This window comes from Sus scrofa, chromosome 10 (genome assembly GCF_054392235.1).
Source record: "Sus scrofa isolate SSC_HxYL_T2T_F1_AM1 chromosome 10, Sscrofa_HxYL_maternal_Yorkshire_Landrace_v2.0, whole genome shotgun sequence".
Classification (NCBI taxonomy): domain Eukaryota; kingdom Metazoa; phylum Chordata; class Mammalia; order Artiodactyla; family Suidae; genus Sus; species Sus scrofa.
The window spans coordinates 8,055,020-8,068,955 of record NC_139392.1 but is presented as its reverse complement, the minus strand read 5'-3'; the positions used below and the strand labels follow the sequence as shown (position 1 = coordinate 8,068,955).

The window sequence follows — 13,936 nt, the reverse complement described above, 5'->3', positions numbered from 1 at the left end:
TTCAGGTTTTATTAGGAAAAAATGTTACAGTCATACAATCCGAACAGCAGAAGTAAAAATGTATTTCGTTTGTCACTTGTTATATATTTATTTATTTTTTTTTATCTACTAGGGATGCGAATGTTTAGTTCTCATCTTCATGGCGCTTCACAAGCCTATTGTGTGCACATGTTGGTAACCCTTCAATTTACAAATGTGCTTTAGTTGTCCTTGCCTGATGAAAGCACCTGACCAAATGACAGCCAAGAGAAAAAGAACACATGCCACCATTGCAGCTTTTAACTGTCATAATCTTTAACTTCCTTGTCAAGGAATTCACGTCTTCCTTTTGTGCAAATATTTAATTGCACAGGGTAATCCGATTCATGTTGTCAGGAAGAAGCAAAATACAGTACATTCTGAATATGACCTTCTTTATTAAATATTCTACTAGCACCACTCATGGTTGCAGAATTGTACAAGCTATTGACATGGATCTGGAAGCTGGCAAAACCCCTGATTACAAGAAACAAGCCTTGCCTTATTAATCTTCCAAAGAGCTATGCAAATGCTATTTTTCTCCCAACTTTTTGTAAAGAGAACAGCATAATGGGTAGATCAGTGGAGTTAACAGCAAAGAAAAGGACACCGTCATTTGATTTTTAAACTTATAGATTCTTTATTTTAATCTTAACCTCAAGGCAGCTTAATACTCTTCCTGCTCTCTTATGCTACTGCATTTCTTGAGATTAAAAAAAATGAATGCTAAATAATTTACACCCATAGGGTAAATAATTATTACATTTTATTATATTGGTAAGGTGCTTTCACTATTCTTATTATATTTCAAGAGAAAGTTAAAAAGAGTCTAATCAATGATAGTGATTGATTACAACAGAGAAATGCTCGTGTAGACAGCTAAGTATGTGTGTTAAAATTCAAATGCAGCCAATGCTTAAAATGCCAAAGAGGAGGTCATTATATCAGGATCATATAAGGCATAATACCTAGAGAGGGCTCAAAAGCGAAATTGGCATCTAATTTAAGTCGGCAGAGTTTTCAGGCTTGAACTTAATTAGTAGGATGTCATAGTGAGTACCGAACCCTCCGCCAAGCCAACAACAGAGGAGGGCAACAAGTAAGAGCAGCAAGAATATACAAACGTGGACAAATCGAATGAAAAAGTCTAAAATAGGGAGCTCCCATCATGGCTCAGTGGAAACGAATCCAACTAGGAACCGTGAGGTTGCGGGTTCGGTCCCTGGCCACGCTCAGTGGGTTAAGGATCTGGGATTGCTGAGAGCTGTGGTGTTGGTCGCAGACTCAGCTCGGATCTGGTGTTGCTGTGGCTCTGGCGTAGGCTGGTGGCAACAGCTCCGATTAGACCCCTAGCCTGGGAACCTCCATATGTCTCGGGCTCGGCCCTCAAAAAGACAAAAGACAAAAAAAAAAAAATGTATTATAGAAGGAAGGGTGAAAGGGAGAAGTAGAAGTTATACAGTGATCTGATAAAATGCATGCATCTTTCAGGGGTTAGTAATATAAAATGTATGCATTGGCTTTGCATTTTGAATAACTGTCTCTCTAGTGTAGCCAAAGTAGATATGATTACATTTTTTTTATTCATTTTAAATTTTGATTTAATTAAAAATTATATATTTTTATTGATATATAGTTGACTTAGAATATTTACTTTCATGTGTACAGTTTTATATACATATAAATGTATATGTGTATTTTTTTAAGTTTATTTTCCGTTACCAGGTTTTTCTTTTTTTCTCGTCTTTTTGTTTTTTCTAGCGCCACACCCATGGCATATGGAGGTTCCCAGGCTAGGGGTCGAATCGGAGCTGTAGCCACCAGCCTACACTACAGCCACAGCAACTCAGGATCTGAGCCGCGTCTGCGACCCACACCACAGCTCATGGCAACGCCAGATCCTTAACCCACTGAGCAAGGCCAAGAATCAAACCCGCAACCTCATGGCTCCTAGCCGGATTCGTTAACCACTAAGCCACGACGGGAACTCCTCCATTACAAGTTATTACAAGATACTGAGTTTAGTTCCCTGTGCTATACAGTCGGTCTTTGTTGGTTATCTATTTTATACACAATAGTGAGTGTATTTTAATACCAAACTCCTAATCCTTTCCCCTTTGGTAACCATAAGTTTGTTTTCTAGGTCTCTAAGTCTATTTTTGTTTTGTAACTAAGTTAATTGGAAACGTTTTTTAAGATTCTTTTTGTGTATACATGTACCACGTCTTCTTTCTTCATTCATCCGCTGATGGACATTTAGGTTGATTCCATGTGTTGGCTCTTGTGAATAGTGCTGCATTAAACACTGGGGTGCATGTATCTTTTTGAATCAGAGTTTTCTCTGGATAGATGCCCCAAAGTGGGATCACTGGATCAGATAGGAACTCTATTTTTGGTTTATTAAGGAGCCTCCCTACTGTTCTCCATAGTGGTTGTACCAATTTACATTCCCGCTGACGGTGCAGGAGGCTGCCCTTTTCTCCACATCCTCTCCAGCATTTATGTTTCTAGACTTTTTGATGATGGTCATTCTGGTTGGTGTGAGGTGACATCTCATTGTAGTTTTGATTTTTCTTCCTCTAATAATTACTGATGTTGACCATCTTCTCATGTGCCTGTTGGTCATCTGTATGTCTTGTTTGGAGAAATGTTGTTTTAGAACTTCCATTTTTTTATTTTTTATTTTTATTTTTTGGTATACAATTGAGCTGCATGAGTTGTTTGCATATTTTGGAGATGAGTCTTCTATTGGTTGCATCATTTGCAAATATAGTCTCCCATTCTGTAGGTTGTCTTTTTGTTTTGTTTATGGTTTCCTTTGCTGTGTAAAAGCTTTTAAGTTTAATTAGGTCCTCTTTGTTGTTTTGTTTTTTTATTTCCATTTTTCTAGGAGACGAGTCCAAGAAAATATTGTTGCAATTCATGTCAATGAGTTTTTTTACTTATGTTTTCCTCTGGTAGTTTAATAGTATTTGCTCTTACATTTAAGCCTTTAATCCATTTTCAGTTTATTTTTGTGTATGGTACAAGAGAATGATCTAATTTCATTCTTTTACATATAGCTGTCCAGTTTTCCCAGCACCACTTGTTGGGGAGACTGTCTTTTCTTTGTTGTATATTCTTGCCTCCTTGTTGTAGATTAATTGACCAAAAGTGTGTGGGTTTATCTCCAGGTTTTCTGTCCTATTCGGTACATCTACATGTCTGTTTTTGTACCAGGACCACATTGTTTTGATAACTGTAACTTATTATTATAGTTTGAAGTCAGGGATTCCTCCAGCTCTCTTCTTTTTCAAGATTGTTTTGTCTATTCGGGGTCTTTTGTGTCTCCATACAAATTAAAAAAAAATTACTTTAGCTGTGTGAAAAATGCCATGAGTAATTTGGTAGAGATTGCACTGAATCTACAGATTGTCTTAGGAAAGATGGTCATTTTAACAGTATTGGTTTTTAAATATATAATTAAACATTCTATGAAGTTTAATTGCACACCCCTGTGTTAGATATTGTTGTTACGTACTATCGCTTGAATTGTTACTGTATGTGTATCTAATCAGATATCCCTTCTACGGAGTATGCATATCCAATTAACATATCTGCATATGTTAATTAACTTGTATCTGTTATAGTGGATGTGTCCATGATGATAGAGCAACACAGATTGTTCCAGAAATCAGAAGACTGAAATTCTAGTCCTGTCCATTTTTAACTATATGTGAAACACTGGGTATCTTTCCTTATTATAAAATGAGAAGCATAGTACCAGCTACGCTCATGTGGGAGAATTAATGTTAGGCTGTGAGTGGCCACATGAGTCTTCCTCACAAAGCTGCCTCCCCTACAAACTGCCTTCTGCTCTTATCCTCCCCTCCCAGGAGGATTCTTCAACCAGAGAATGCCTCATAGCACCCAGCGTATGATCCACTATCTTGTTACCTTATTTACATAGATTCTGAGATGCATTTTTTAAAAGCAATTTAATTTATACAAAATTGGGATTTTTTTTTTTTTTTTTTTGCTTTTTAGGGTGGCATGTGCATCACTAGAGGTCAAATCCCAGCTGCAGCTGCCAGCCTACACCACTGCCACAGCAACTTGGGCTCCAAGCGCTCTCTGTGACCTACACCACAGCTCATGGCAATGCCTGATCCTTAACCCACTGAGCACGTCCAGGGATGGAACCTGCATCCTCATGGACACTAGTCGGGTTCATAACCTGCTGAGACACAACGAGAACTCCCCAAATTGGGATGTGCTTTATCATGTCTGGAGGCTTCTACTCACCCCTGGCTGGTTAGCTGTCATGGTTTAGTTGTCCCTGTAGGTGCAAGCTTGTTTTTCCCAAGTAGGCCATGATGCTCCCTCAGCGTTTCAGCCCACAGACTATTTTAGAACCACTTGAGGAAGGATTGTGTGTCTCACATTGATACCTTCTGATATGATTAAGAAAGTGACAACTTCAGGAGCTCCCATCATGGCTCAGAAGTTAACAAACCCGACTAGCATCCATGAGGATGTGGGTTCAATCCCTGGCCTCACTCAGTGGGTTAAGGATCCGACATTGCTGTGAGCTGTGGTGTAGGCTACAGACACAGCTTGGATCCCGAAATGCTGTGGTTGTGGTGTAGGCTGTTGGCTACAGCTCCGATTGGACCTCTAGCCTGGGAACCTCCATGTACTGCAGGTGCGTCCCTAAAAAGACCAAGGGAAAAAAAAAGGAAAGTGACAGCATCAAAACTTGGAAAATTTGGTAGATTGGTTCATTGCCAACTCAATGATATAGTGTGAAAAACGCAGACAGAAATGACTCTGAATGGCAAAGTTAGTCAAAAGAGTTGGATTCAGAAAGTCATGTTAGAAACATTCTCATCAGTTCATTTTGCTCCTACTTTCCTGTATATGTACACACACACACAAATGTACACATATATATGTGTATGTATGTGTATGTATATACGAATGAAACTGATATATATTTAAGAAAGTCCACTACAGCTTTTACAGTGAAGAAAATAAATACAAATTTCAAGTTACAGGTAGCATTGTGACATGGTTTAATTGGCAGCATTTCCAATTTTAGGATTTGGTGCTTTGATAGCTGCGGCCTTGGTGCAGTCCTTCGTCAGGGAACTGAGATCCTACATCAAGCCACTGCATGCCACTGCCAAAAAAGAAAAAAAATTACAATGTAATAAAATTTTGTTATGCTCACTGAGGTGATAGCGGATCTAACAGCTGATAGTATCTAGAGCTGTATGTGATATGTGTCTTAACTGGGTTTCCGAAACGAGGTCTCATGCTTCCCAAGTTTCTTTTCTACCCTAGCATTAAAGGACACAGTTTCTCCAAACTCTCCTTTTTCCTGGGCCTTCCTCTTCATAGAGGAATCAAATTAGACATGGATAGCAGCATTGATAGCTTCAGAGGCGTAATGGCTGTGTGCTAAGGGACCAGCATAATGTATTTGCATTTTATTGATGCTTTTTGGAGCCCCAAAGACCAAGAGAAGGCTGCTAGTTTGAGTCGTCTCAGGTAGCATGATTAGCTCATACTTATCCTGACAGTTGCCTGTGAATAACAGTAGTTCTCAGGTTCTTGCCATGTGATCTTCTCTGGGATCAACTAAGGGATGATCTTTTCATTATTTGAAAATTAAAATGTAGTTATGTTTATATAATAATACATATTGCAGAAAATGTGGAAAATACAACACTGTGGAAATGGCAGGTTACTCACAGTCTTACAAAGAAGGCAGAGGTTACATTTGCTTACATATCCTTCATGCATTTCGTTGTTTTTATATCGTTGTGGTTATATGTGTATAGAATAGCATTTGTTCCTTTCATCTAACGCTGTAATTCGGTGCATATTACTTAGATGTCTGCATATTCAGTCAAGAGTACACATTTCATTTCCCTATAGTTACAAGTTGCGGTTATTTTTAATTTATACCCTTGAACAGCAATTCTTTTTTCTTTCTTTCTTTCTTCTGTTTTTGCTGCACCTGTGGCATATGGAAGTTCCCAGGCCAGGGACTGACTCTGAACCGTATGTAGCTGTAACCTACGCCGCAGCTGTGTCAGTGCCAGATCTTTTAACCCACTGCTCCAGGCTGGGGATCAAATCCATGCCCCAGCAGCGACCTGAGCCACTGCAGGTGGATTCTGAACCCACTGTGCCACAGTGGCGTGTCCATCAATCCTTTTTTTTCTTGCGTAATTTCAAGTCGTTTCTTTAGAATAAATGCATGAACTTGGAATCCCTTGTCGGGGTGACTTTTTATTTTTTCAGCACTAAATTCTTTTCTGAGAGCTTTGAAATAATTTATGGTCCTAATGGCCATGAATAAGTGGGTGTGAACATCTTTCTCATCAAAGATGAAAATAAAATCATTTGCCTGACATTTTCTCTTCAAGATTCTTTGATTTTTTTTTCTATCAATATTAATGAGTCCTGACAAAATCCGAGGATAGCCTGGCCCAGACAAGCATAAGGCCAAACAAAACAAAGCAGATAAGCAAACAGAACAGGACTGGATGGATAACGGAATTTGAACAATATAAGCTTAAAAGAAGTCCAGAGGGGATCTGGCCTGGGATTATATTCTTGAGCATTTCTGGCAAATAATTTCGCACTCGTTAATTGTGAAGGGAATGGAAAATCAGTGAGAGCTTTCGCATCTAGCGTCTGTGGTCTGTATTTTATAGTTCTGCTCAAATTGCCTGGGGCGATGCTCATGTAACCATCCCAGTTCGGGCTGAGATTGAACTCAGTGTGGTCAGAACTCTCTCTACTTACAGCAGAGAGTGCCCTGGGTTTGCAGTTTCTGAAAGTTCACTTTGAGAACTGAGTTTTTCTGGGGACGTGTTCAGTGGCCGTATCTTTGCCAAAGGTTTGCCACTCATCACTTTGAATTCTGGGGATGTTTCATCGTCTGTTTATGTGGCCCTGTTCCCTGAAACTTTTTTCTGTTCCACATATGTTGTGCTGGGAGGGAAATAAAAAATTGGGTTGTGATGATGGTGGTACCAGTGTAAATATAATAAAATTCATTGAGTTAAAATAAAATCGTGATATAAAAAATACGTCGTGCTCCACAGGCTGCGGCTATGAGATGTATTAAATATTGACTACTTGAGATGGGAGGAAGAATTTTGAGATGGTGGCACAAACGTGTAATGCTCTAATCTTTGTCTAAGCTGGTGCCTGTCCTCCCTAACTCCTAGGGCTCAGCATTTTCAAGCTTTATCATACAAATCCCCAGTGCACGTCACTTGCATTTACCAAAATCCTCAGATTCTTTTCTCATATGGATTATTATTATTTTTCTTCCCACTGTACAGCAAGGGGATCAAGTTATCCTTCCATGTATACATTGTTTTTTGGATTATTACTGACTATTGGGTAGAGTTTCTAGTGCCACACAGCAGGTTCCTTTTGGCTAGTCATCCCACTTCCCGCAGTGTGCATATAATAGTATATGGACATTTTCTGAGCAAACCAATAGCTTTATGATTCTCTTGTGTGGAGGAGGTTGGATAAGCATCTATGTATGTGAAGAGCTGTTTCTCCCAGTTAAGCATTAGTAAGTTCATCCACAGAGAGCAGTTGAACTGTTTGATGCAAAACAATCCAGGCATCACTAACTTCCTGAAGAGACGGCCCTAAGACTAGGAACATGAACCAGTACCAGTCGGGGTGTCAATCAATGTGGGATCTCAGCTGAAACACACTCAAGCATTTTATTAGTTGCATTACATTTTTGTAATAATAATAATAGAACTTATCTCACTATCAAATAAAGTCACTAATAAATGTCAACTGTAGATACGCATGGGAGCCAAATGGTCAGAGGCTAACTATCAGCTACTTTTAGGATATTCAAAAAAAAAAAAAAAAAGAGTGAAACAAAAAGAGAATAAAAGAGAGAAGCGATTGAACTCTCTAATTTGGGTCCACTAACCTAGAATTGGATCAATGAAATTATGTGGTAAATGTCTCCAAGGTCGTTTAAAACTCAACGTGTGTATACTTAGGTTTTTCCATGACTAAAAACTTAGCTGGTATTCATTACCGCATAACGCCCTGAGTATCTTGTGTGTGTGTATGCCATTAAATCATTTGCCTAAATATACAGAAGTAAGCAGTACCCCTGCACTTCTCAAATTATCTATGTTTTTTCTCCCCCCGGGAGAATAAGTCTTTTAAAGCCATCAAAACATAGAAAATGAAAAGGACTTTCTTGGACATCTTGGTGATGCCATATTGCAATAAAAGTACCTAAACACTTACTGTCAAATAATATACTGATCTTGTCATGAACTGTATTAGTTTTCCGTCTTCCACTGGCCTGCAAACCAGAATTTAAGAAGCATTGCTTGAGATAATAATGATAAGAATAATGGTTTTGGGGCTCAGATCTCCTGTGTAGAGCACTTGTATAAACAGAGTTAATGCTGGAGAAAAACTTCTAACATTTTGCATGATTATTCAGACTTTATGGTACGAATTTTTCATCACTTTGTTGGCATATCCAAAGAGGATGGCTCTGACATTTTTAGGAGTGGAATGCTATTTGGGCAACTGTGTTATGTGACTAAAAACAATTAAATACCTTCTTTTATAGCTTCATTTTATGAACTCATTTGTGTGATAGTCCATCGTGGCTTCCAGTTTGGAAGGACCAAATTTTAATTATATCCGGAAGGGAAGAACGTCTGATTAAGAAAGGATGATTTTGTTATCAGGATCCTTGTTAGCAAAGATAATCAAATTTCTCATCACAGCGGCCTTAACAGACAGGGTCCATAACCACACAGAGCTTCATCCAGCAGCTTCAGTGAGTCTGCGCGGGTCTCGTCCCCTCTAAAAGCATATCCTGGGTTTGCATTATCTCCGATTCGCTACATTTTGACACAAATAATTCTCTAATGGCTGCATAAATTTCCATTTTAAGCCTAACAGCAACATAAACGGCTTCCAAATACGATTGATATTCAGGATGGTATCTCATGCACAAGACAACAAAATATTTTCTGAGGCTCAGAAAATTCTCCATCCATTTCTTTCTATAAATTGATCATCTCAATTATTGAGTCAGAGCTATTTAATCTTTGCTTTTTTTTTTTTTTGAACCTATTACTCCTGCAAAAGATAGCAGTTATTAAGGGTCCCTGCTTTTAAAGAAGAGTAGATTTGGGATCACTAATTCAAAACGTAGTTGGGGCAATGTGGGATCCCCAACCCACTGTGCCGCAGCAGAAACTCCAAAATAGCCAATATTTTAAAATTTTGTCTAAATGTGGCTATAATACTGTATTTTACTAAATGGTAATTCATTTTATATATGAAAAATACACACATGGGCCTCCCTGTTGGGCAAATTCAATTTGTAGGACAAGTCAGCTTTAAGAGAAATACTGAGGAGTTCCCGTCGTGGCTCAGTGGTTAACGAATCCGACTAGGAACCATGTGGTTGCGGGTTCGATCCCTAGCCTCGCTCAGTGGGTTAGGGATCCGGCGTTGCCGTGAGCTGTGGTGTAGGTCGCAGGCTCGGATCCTGTGTTGCTGTGGCTCTGGCGTAGGCCACGGCTACAGCTCCGATTCGACCCCTAGCCTGGGAACTTCCATATGCCACAGGAGCGGCCCAAAGAAATAGCAAAAAAAAGACAAAAAAAAAAAAAAAAAAAGAGAAATATTGAATAACCATGAGCACATGTTTTCTTCACCATAAAGTATTACTGCCTTCCGGAAAGGTAGAGAAGCTTGATACTGGGATGAAACAGAGTTCGCCAAACTGTTGTCATTCTTCTCAGTATCAGCACAGGTATAACATGTATGTATGTGCAGATGTGTAGATATAGGCAACTTCACCATGCTAAATAAGCAAGTCTTTTATCCTCATATATTGGCTGTACTTCTGATGGAATCTATATAGAGTTTTAGTGGAGTAATTCATGTAAAAATTCTGCTTTGGACTAAGTCACTTACACTGATTTTCATTTGAATTGTATACATTTTCCACCCACTTGAGTTACTGAATATGTGCTATTGTTACAAGTAGTATTCATGTCTATTGATGCAATTAAAGGGTGAATGAAACAAAAGAAATTCAGATGATCAATTCAAACTGTTTTCATCATTTGAGTATTCTTCCTTATATGGAAAATATCTTTTTTTTTTCCCACAACCCCAGCACATCCCCCACCCCCCAAACTGTCTCTTTTGGAGATCGTAAGTTTTTCAATGTCTGTGAGTCAGCATCTCTTCTGCAAAGAAGTTCAGTCTGTCCTTTTTTCAGATTCCCCATGTCAGTGAAAGCATTTGATATTGGTGTCTCGTTGTATGGCTGACTTCACTTAGCATGATAGTTTCTAGGTCCATCCATGTTGCAAAAAATGCCGGTATTTTGTTCTTTTTAATGGCTGAGTAATATTCCATTGTGTATATGTACCACATCTTGATCCACTCCTGTGTCGCTGGACATTTAGGTTGTTTCCATGTCTTGGCTATTGTAAATAGTGCTGCAGTGAACATCAGAGTACATGTGTCTTTGCAAGTCATGGTTTTCTCTGGATAGATGCCCAGCAGTGGGATTCCTGGATCAAATGGTAGTTCTGTTTTTAGTTTTCTGAGAGTATTCTTCCTTATATGGAAAATATCTTACCCTTGGTAGCAAGTCTTCTTAAAAGTAATTGTTACCTCTTGGTTAATCCTAAAGCTACTATTCTGTACCTTCAAGCAATTCCAAGAAGACTTCTCCCACTCAAGTCCTCACTGACTCCAAGGTCAAGTGATTCAAGGGTCCTTCTTCAGTTCTTACTTTATTTGAATAGTTGTGTTTAATTCTATTGGGTATCTCTCCTTTGAAAATCCATCCCCCCCCTTTTTTTCTTCTATGACACTGGTCTCTTAAATTTTCTTTAAACTGCTCCTAATTAGTGACATTTGAGGACATTCATTGATTGATCAAGTGATGGCATTCTGTCGGCTTTGTTCTTAGAATACTTTTCTTACACATTCTCAGACATCTCATTGGCTTTCATGACTTTAATTACCACACCTAAGTGGATAACAGGAAATGTCTTTCATAATAAGAGAGTAGGTTTTTTTGTAGTGATAAGCTAGCCTCCAATATCTCCGTGTCTTGACTCAATAAAGGTTAAATCAACTGATCAGCTGGCATCAGCATGCTTCCTGATCCCTCAAGGAAGTAGTAAATTACATATTGTCCCTTAAAGCATCTTTGCAGATGTGACATCAGTGCTGATCACTTTTCATCGACATGGCCTTGCCTTACAACGATGGGACCGGGAAGGGTAATCTCCTGTGAAAAGAGCTGGAGTATTTGTGACTAGTTCCAATACTGGCATGTCCTCCAACCTCAGTCTAGCTCAGGTCTTAAGACTTGTCTGTTTCTCTGTCTTTTGGAAACCTATACTTCTTTGTCACTTTGAAACATAAGTCTAAAATAGAACTCTTATCTTTCACTCACAGTACAACGTCCTCTTTATTTTCTGTCTCAGTGAAAGGCATGGATTACCTCTCTAGTGGCTTAAACTGGAAACCAGGGAAAGCATCCCAGACATGGCCATCAGAGCGCTCTATTTAAAATTAACTTCCCCACGCAAGTCCTTTACTTTGACCTACTTTATAAGTAAATACACTTTGCAAGTCATTACCATGGCAGACCAGGGCTTTCATTCCCTTGCTTTAGTTATATTAGAAAACTCAAGACCCACCCCTCGACAATTTGCAATTTATGCTCTTGCCAAATTGAGCTAGAGATTCTCTTTTGTTCCTAAAACTTCATCATGCTATTTTTAAATTTTTTTTTTTTTTTTTTTTTTTTTTGGCCTTCCAGACAGTCTGGAAGATCTTTCTCAGGATTGTCTTGAACTAATGAACTACTTCTGCTGGTCTTTCCAGGCTCAATCCAAGCTATTTTCTTTTTTCTTTCCTTCCTTCCCTCCCTCCCTTCCTCTTTCCTTTCTTTCATTCTTTCTCTTTTTACTTTGTAGGGCTGCACCCACGGTGTATGGGGGTTCCCAGGCTACGGGTCCAATCGGAGCTACAGCTGCCGGCCTACACCACAGCCACGTGGGATCCAAGCCGTGTCTGAAACCCGCACCACAGCTCACGGCAACGCCGGATCCTTAACCCACTGAGCGAGGCCAGGGATGGAACCCGCAACCTCATGGTTCCTAGTCGGATCCATTAACCACTGCGCCAGGACAGGCACTCCCCACGCTATCTTCTCCGGTAAATCTCTGACCTCAGATCATCCAGTCTAGTGTCCCCACTGCACACCCAACTCACCTTCTCTCTCAAATTGTATTCACTTTTTGGGTCATTTGTTAATCACACACATTTGCCGAATTCCCACATAGAAATGATCCTTTTCCTCATACAAAAGTAGGCAGAACTACTTAGGGGACAAGGTAAGGGAACCCTCAATAAACTCTCTCAGTTAAGTAGGTAACATAATTACCTGCCACGGTACAGATTTTAAGGGAATAAAGAGTTACATGATGAAGAGTGTCTGGTGGTCTTTGGGGTTACTTTATTTAATGGTCAAGAAGCAGCAGGTGCGCCTTATTTTGTGTGTGTGTGTGTGTGTGTGTGTGTGTGTGTGCGCGTGCCTGGGGCATGTGGATGTTCTGAGGCTGCGGTGACAAGGCCAGCTCCTTAACCCACTGCACCACCAGAGGGCTCCAAGAAGCAGCTGCTCTGCGGAGACCGTCGTTGAACTGGCAATAAGAGAAAGCCAGTGGCCAAAGTTGATGAGGCCTGCGAGGCCTTGTCCTGTTGAAGGTACAAAATGGAGAAGCGTGTATCTGCATGAGTGAGCAAGGCAGAGAGTGGCTTGAGATATCTCTACTGTGATAAGCAGAGTGATATTAGGTAGGGCTTCGCAGTCCCAGTGGGCTCTACCTAAGAGCAATGAAAGTGCTCTGAAGGTGTGAAATGGAGGAGGGGGTGGTGAAAAAGGAGGAGGACAGAGTGAAATAATTTGATGTGTAATTTTGACAAATGTGCCCTGAGTCTCTTATCCCAGCAGAAAGACCATTGGAAACGGATGCTGTTGATAACATCATTACATGTAGCACCTCATAATATTCTAAAGTTTGCTGTTAGGTCTTTGCCTGTGCACTTCATGTGGGCAGAAGATGGGCATTCTAAAGCGTCATGAACCAGGGGTGAAAATCTCGTAATAGATATTCGTTAATGGAGTTAGTATATTAAAGAGAAAGAAAGGTCTGAAAAGGAGTGACAAGAATGGCTGAACTGTCTGAAGTGTGTTTTTATAATATGACCTTGTTTTTCATATGACATGATCCATTAATTATAAATTAAAAATAATTTCGAAGAGCTCTTGGTTTACTTTTTGGAGATAGAGAATTTCAAGAAAACCTTAAAATTTGCCTATGGAGTGGTTATTGGATAGTTTTAGAAAGCTCATCTTTTTGTTCTGGAAGGAATTGTGAATAAGAGCCGAAGGGCAAGTGTAAAACTTGCGTATGTGACAAACTTACAATAGACTCAAACGCTCCAAATAGTTACTTTTTGAGGTTTTTTTTTTTTTTTTTTTTGATTTTCAGGGCCACACCTGCTAGAGGTTGAATCAAAGTTGCAGCTGTTGGCCTACACCACAGCCACAGCAACTCAGGGTCCGAGCCCCATCTTTGACTTACACCCTTCTTGGCAATGCCAGATCCTTAATCCACTGAGTGAGGCCAGGGCTCGAACTCGGATCCTCATGGATACTAGTCAAGTCCTTAACCCACTGAGCCACAACGGGAAGTCCCAAATAGCTACTTTTTGTACATATAGAAACTCATGGATTTTTAAGTAGCTTTCTTTAAAAAATATATATATATATAATGCAATTGATTTACAGTATTAGTTTCAGGTATAC

General features: G+C 39.5%; 1 long non-coding RNA gene across 1 annotated transcript; it reads left to right on the top strand.

Moving 5' to 3' along the window:
* Window positions 1–223: 223 nt before the first annotated feature.
* LOC146398778 (uncharacterized) lies at window positions 224–7,918 on the top strand. Its single transcript, XR_014817292.1, has 3 exons — window positions 224–1,194; window positions 1,973–4,133; window positions 4,590–7,918. It is a non-coding gene; the product is annotated as an uncharacterized LOC146398778 (long non-coding RNA).
* Window positions 7,919–13,936: the final 6,018 nt, after the last annotated feature.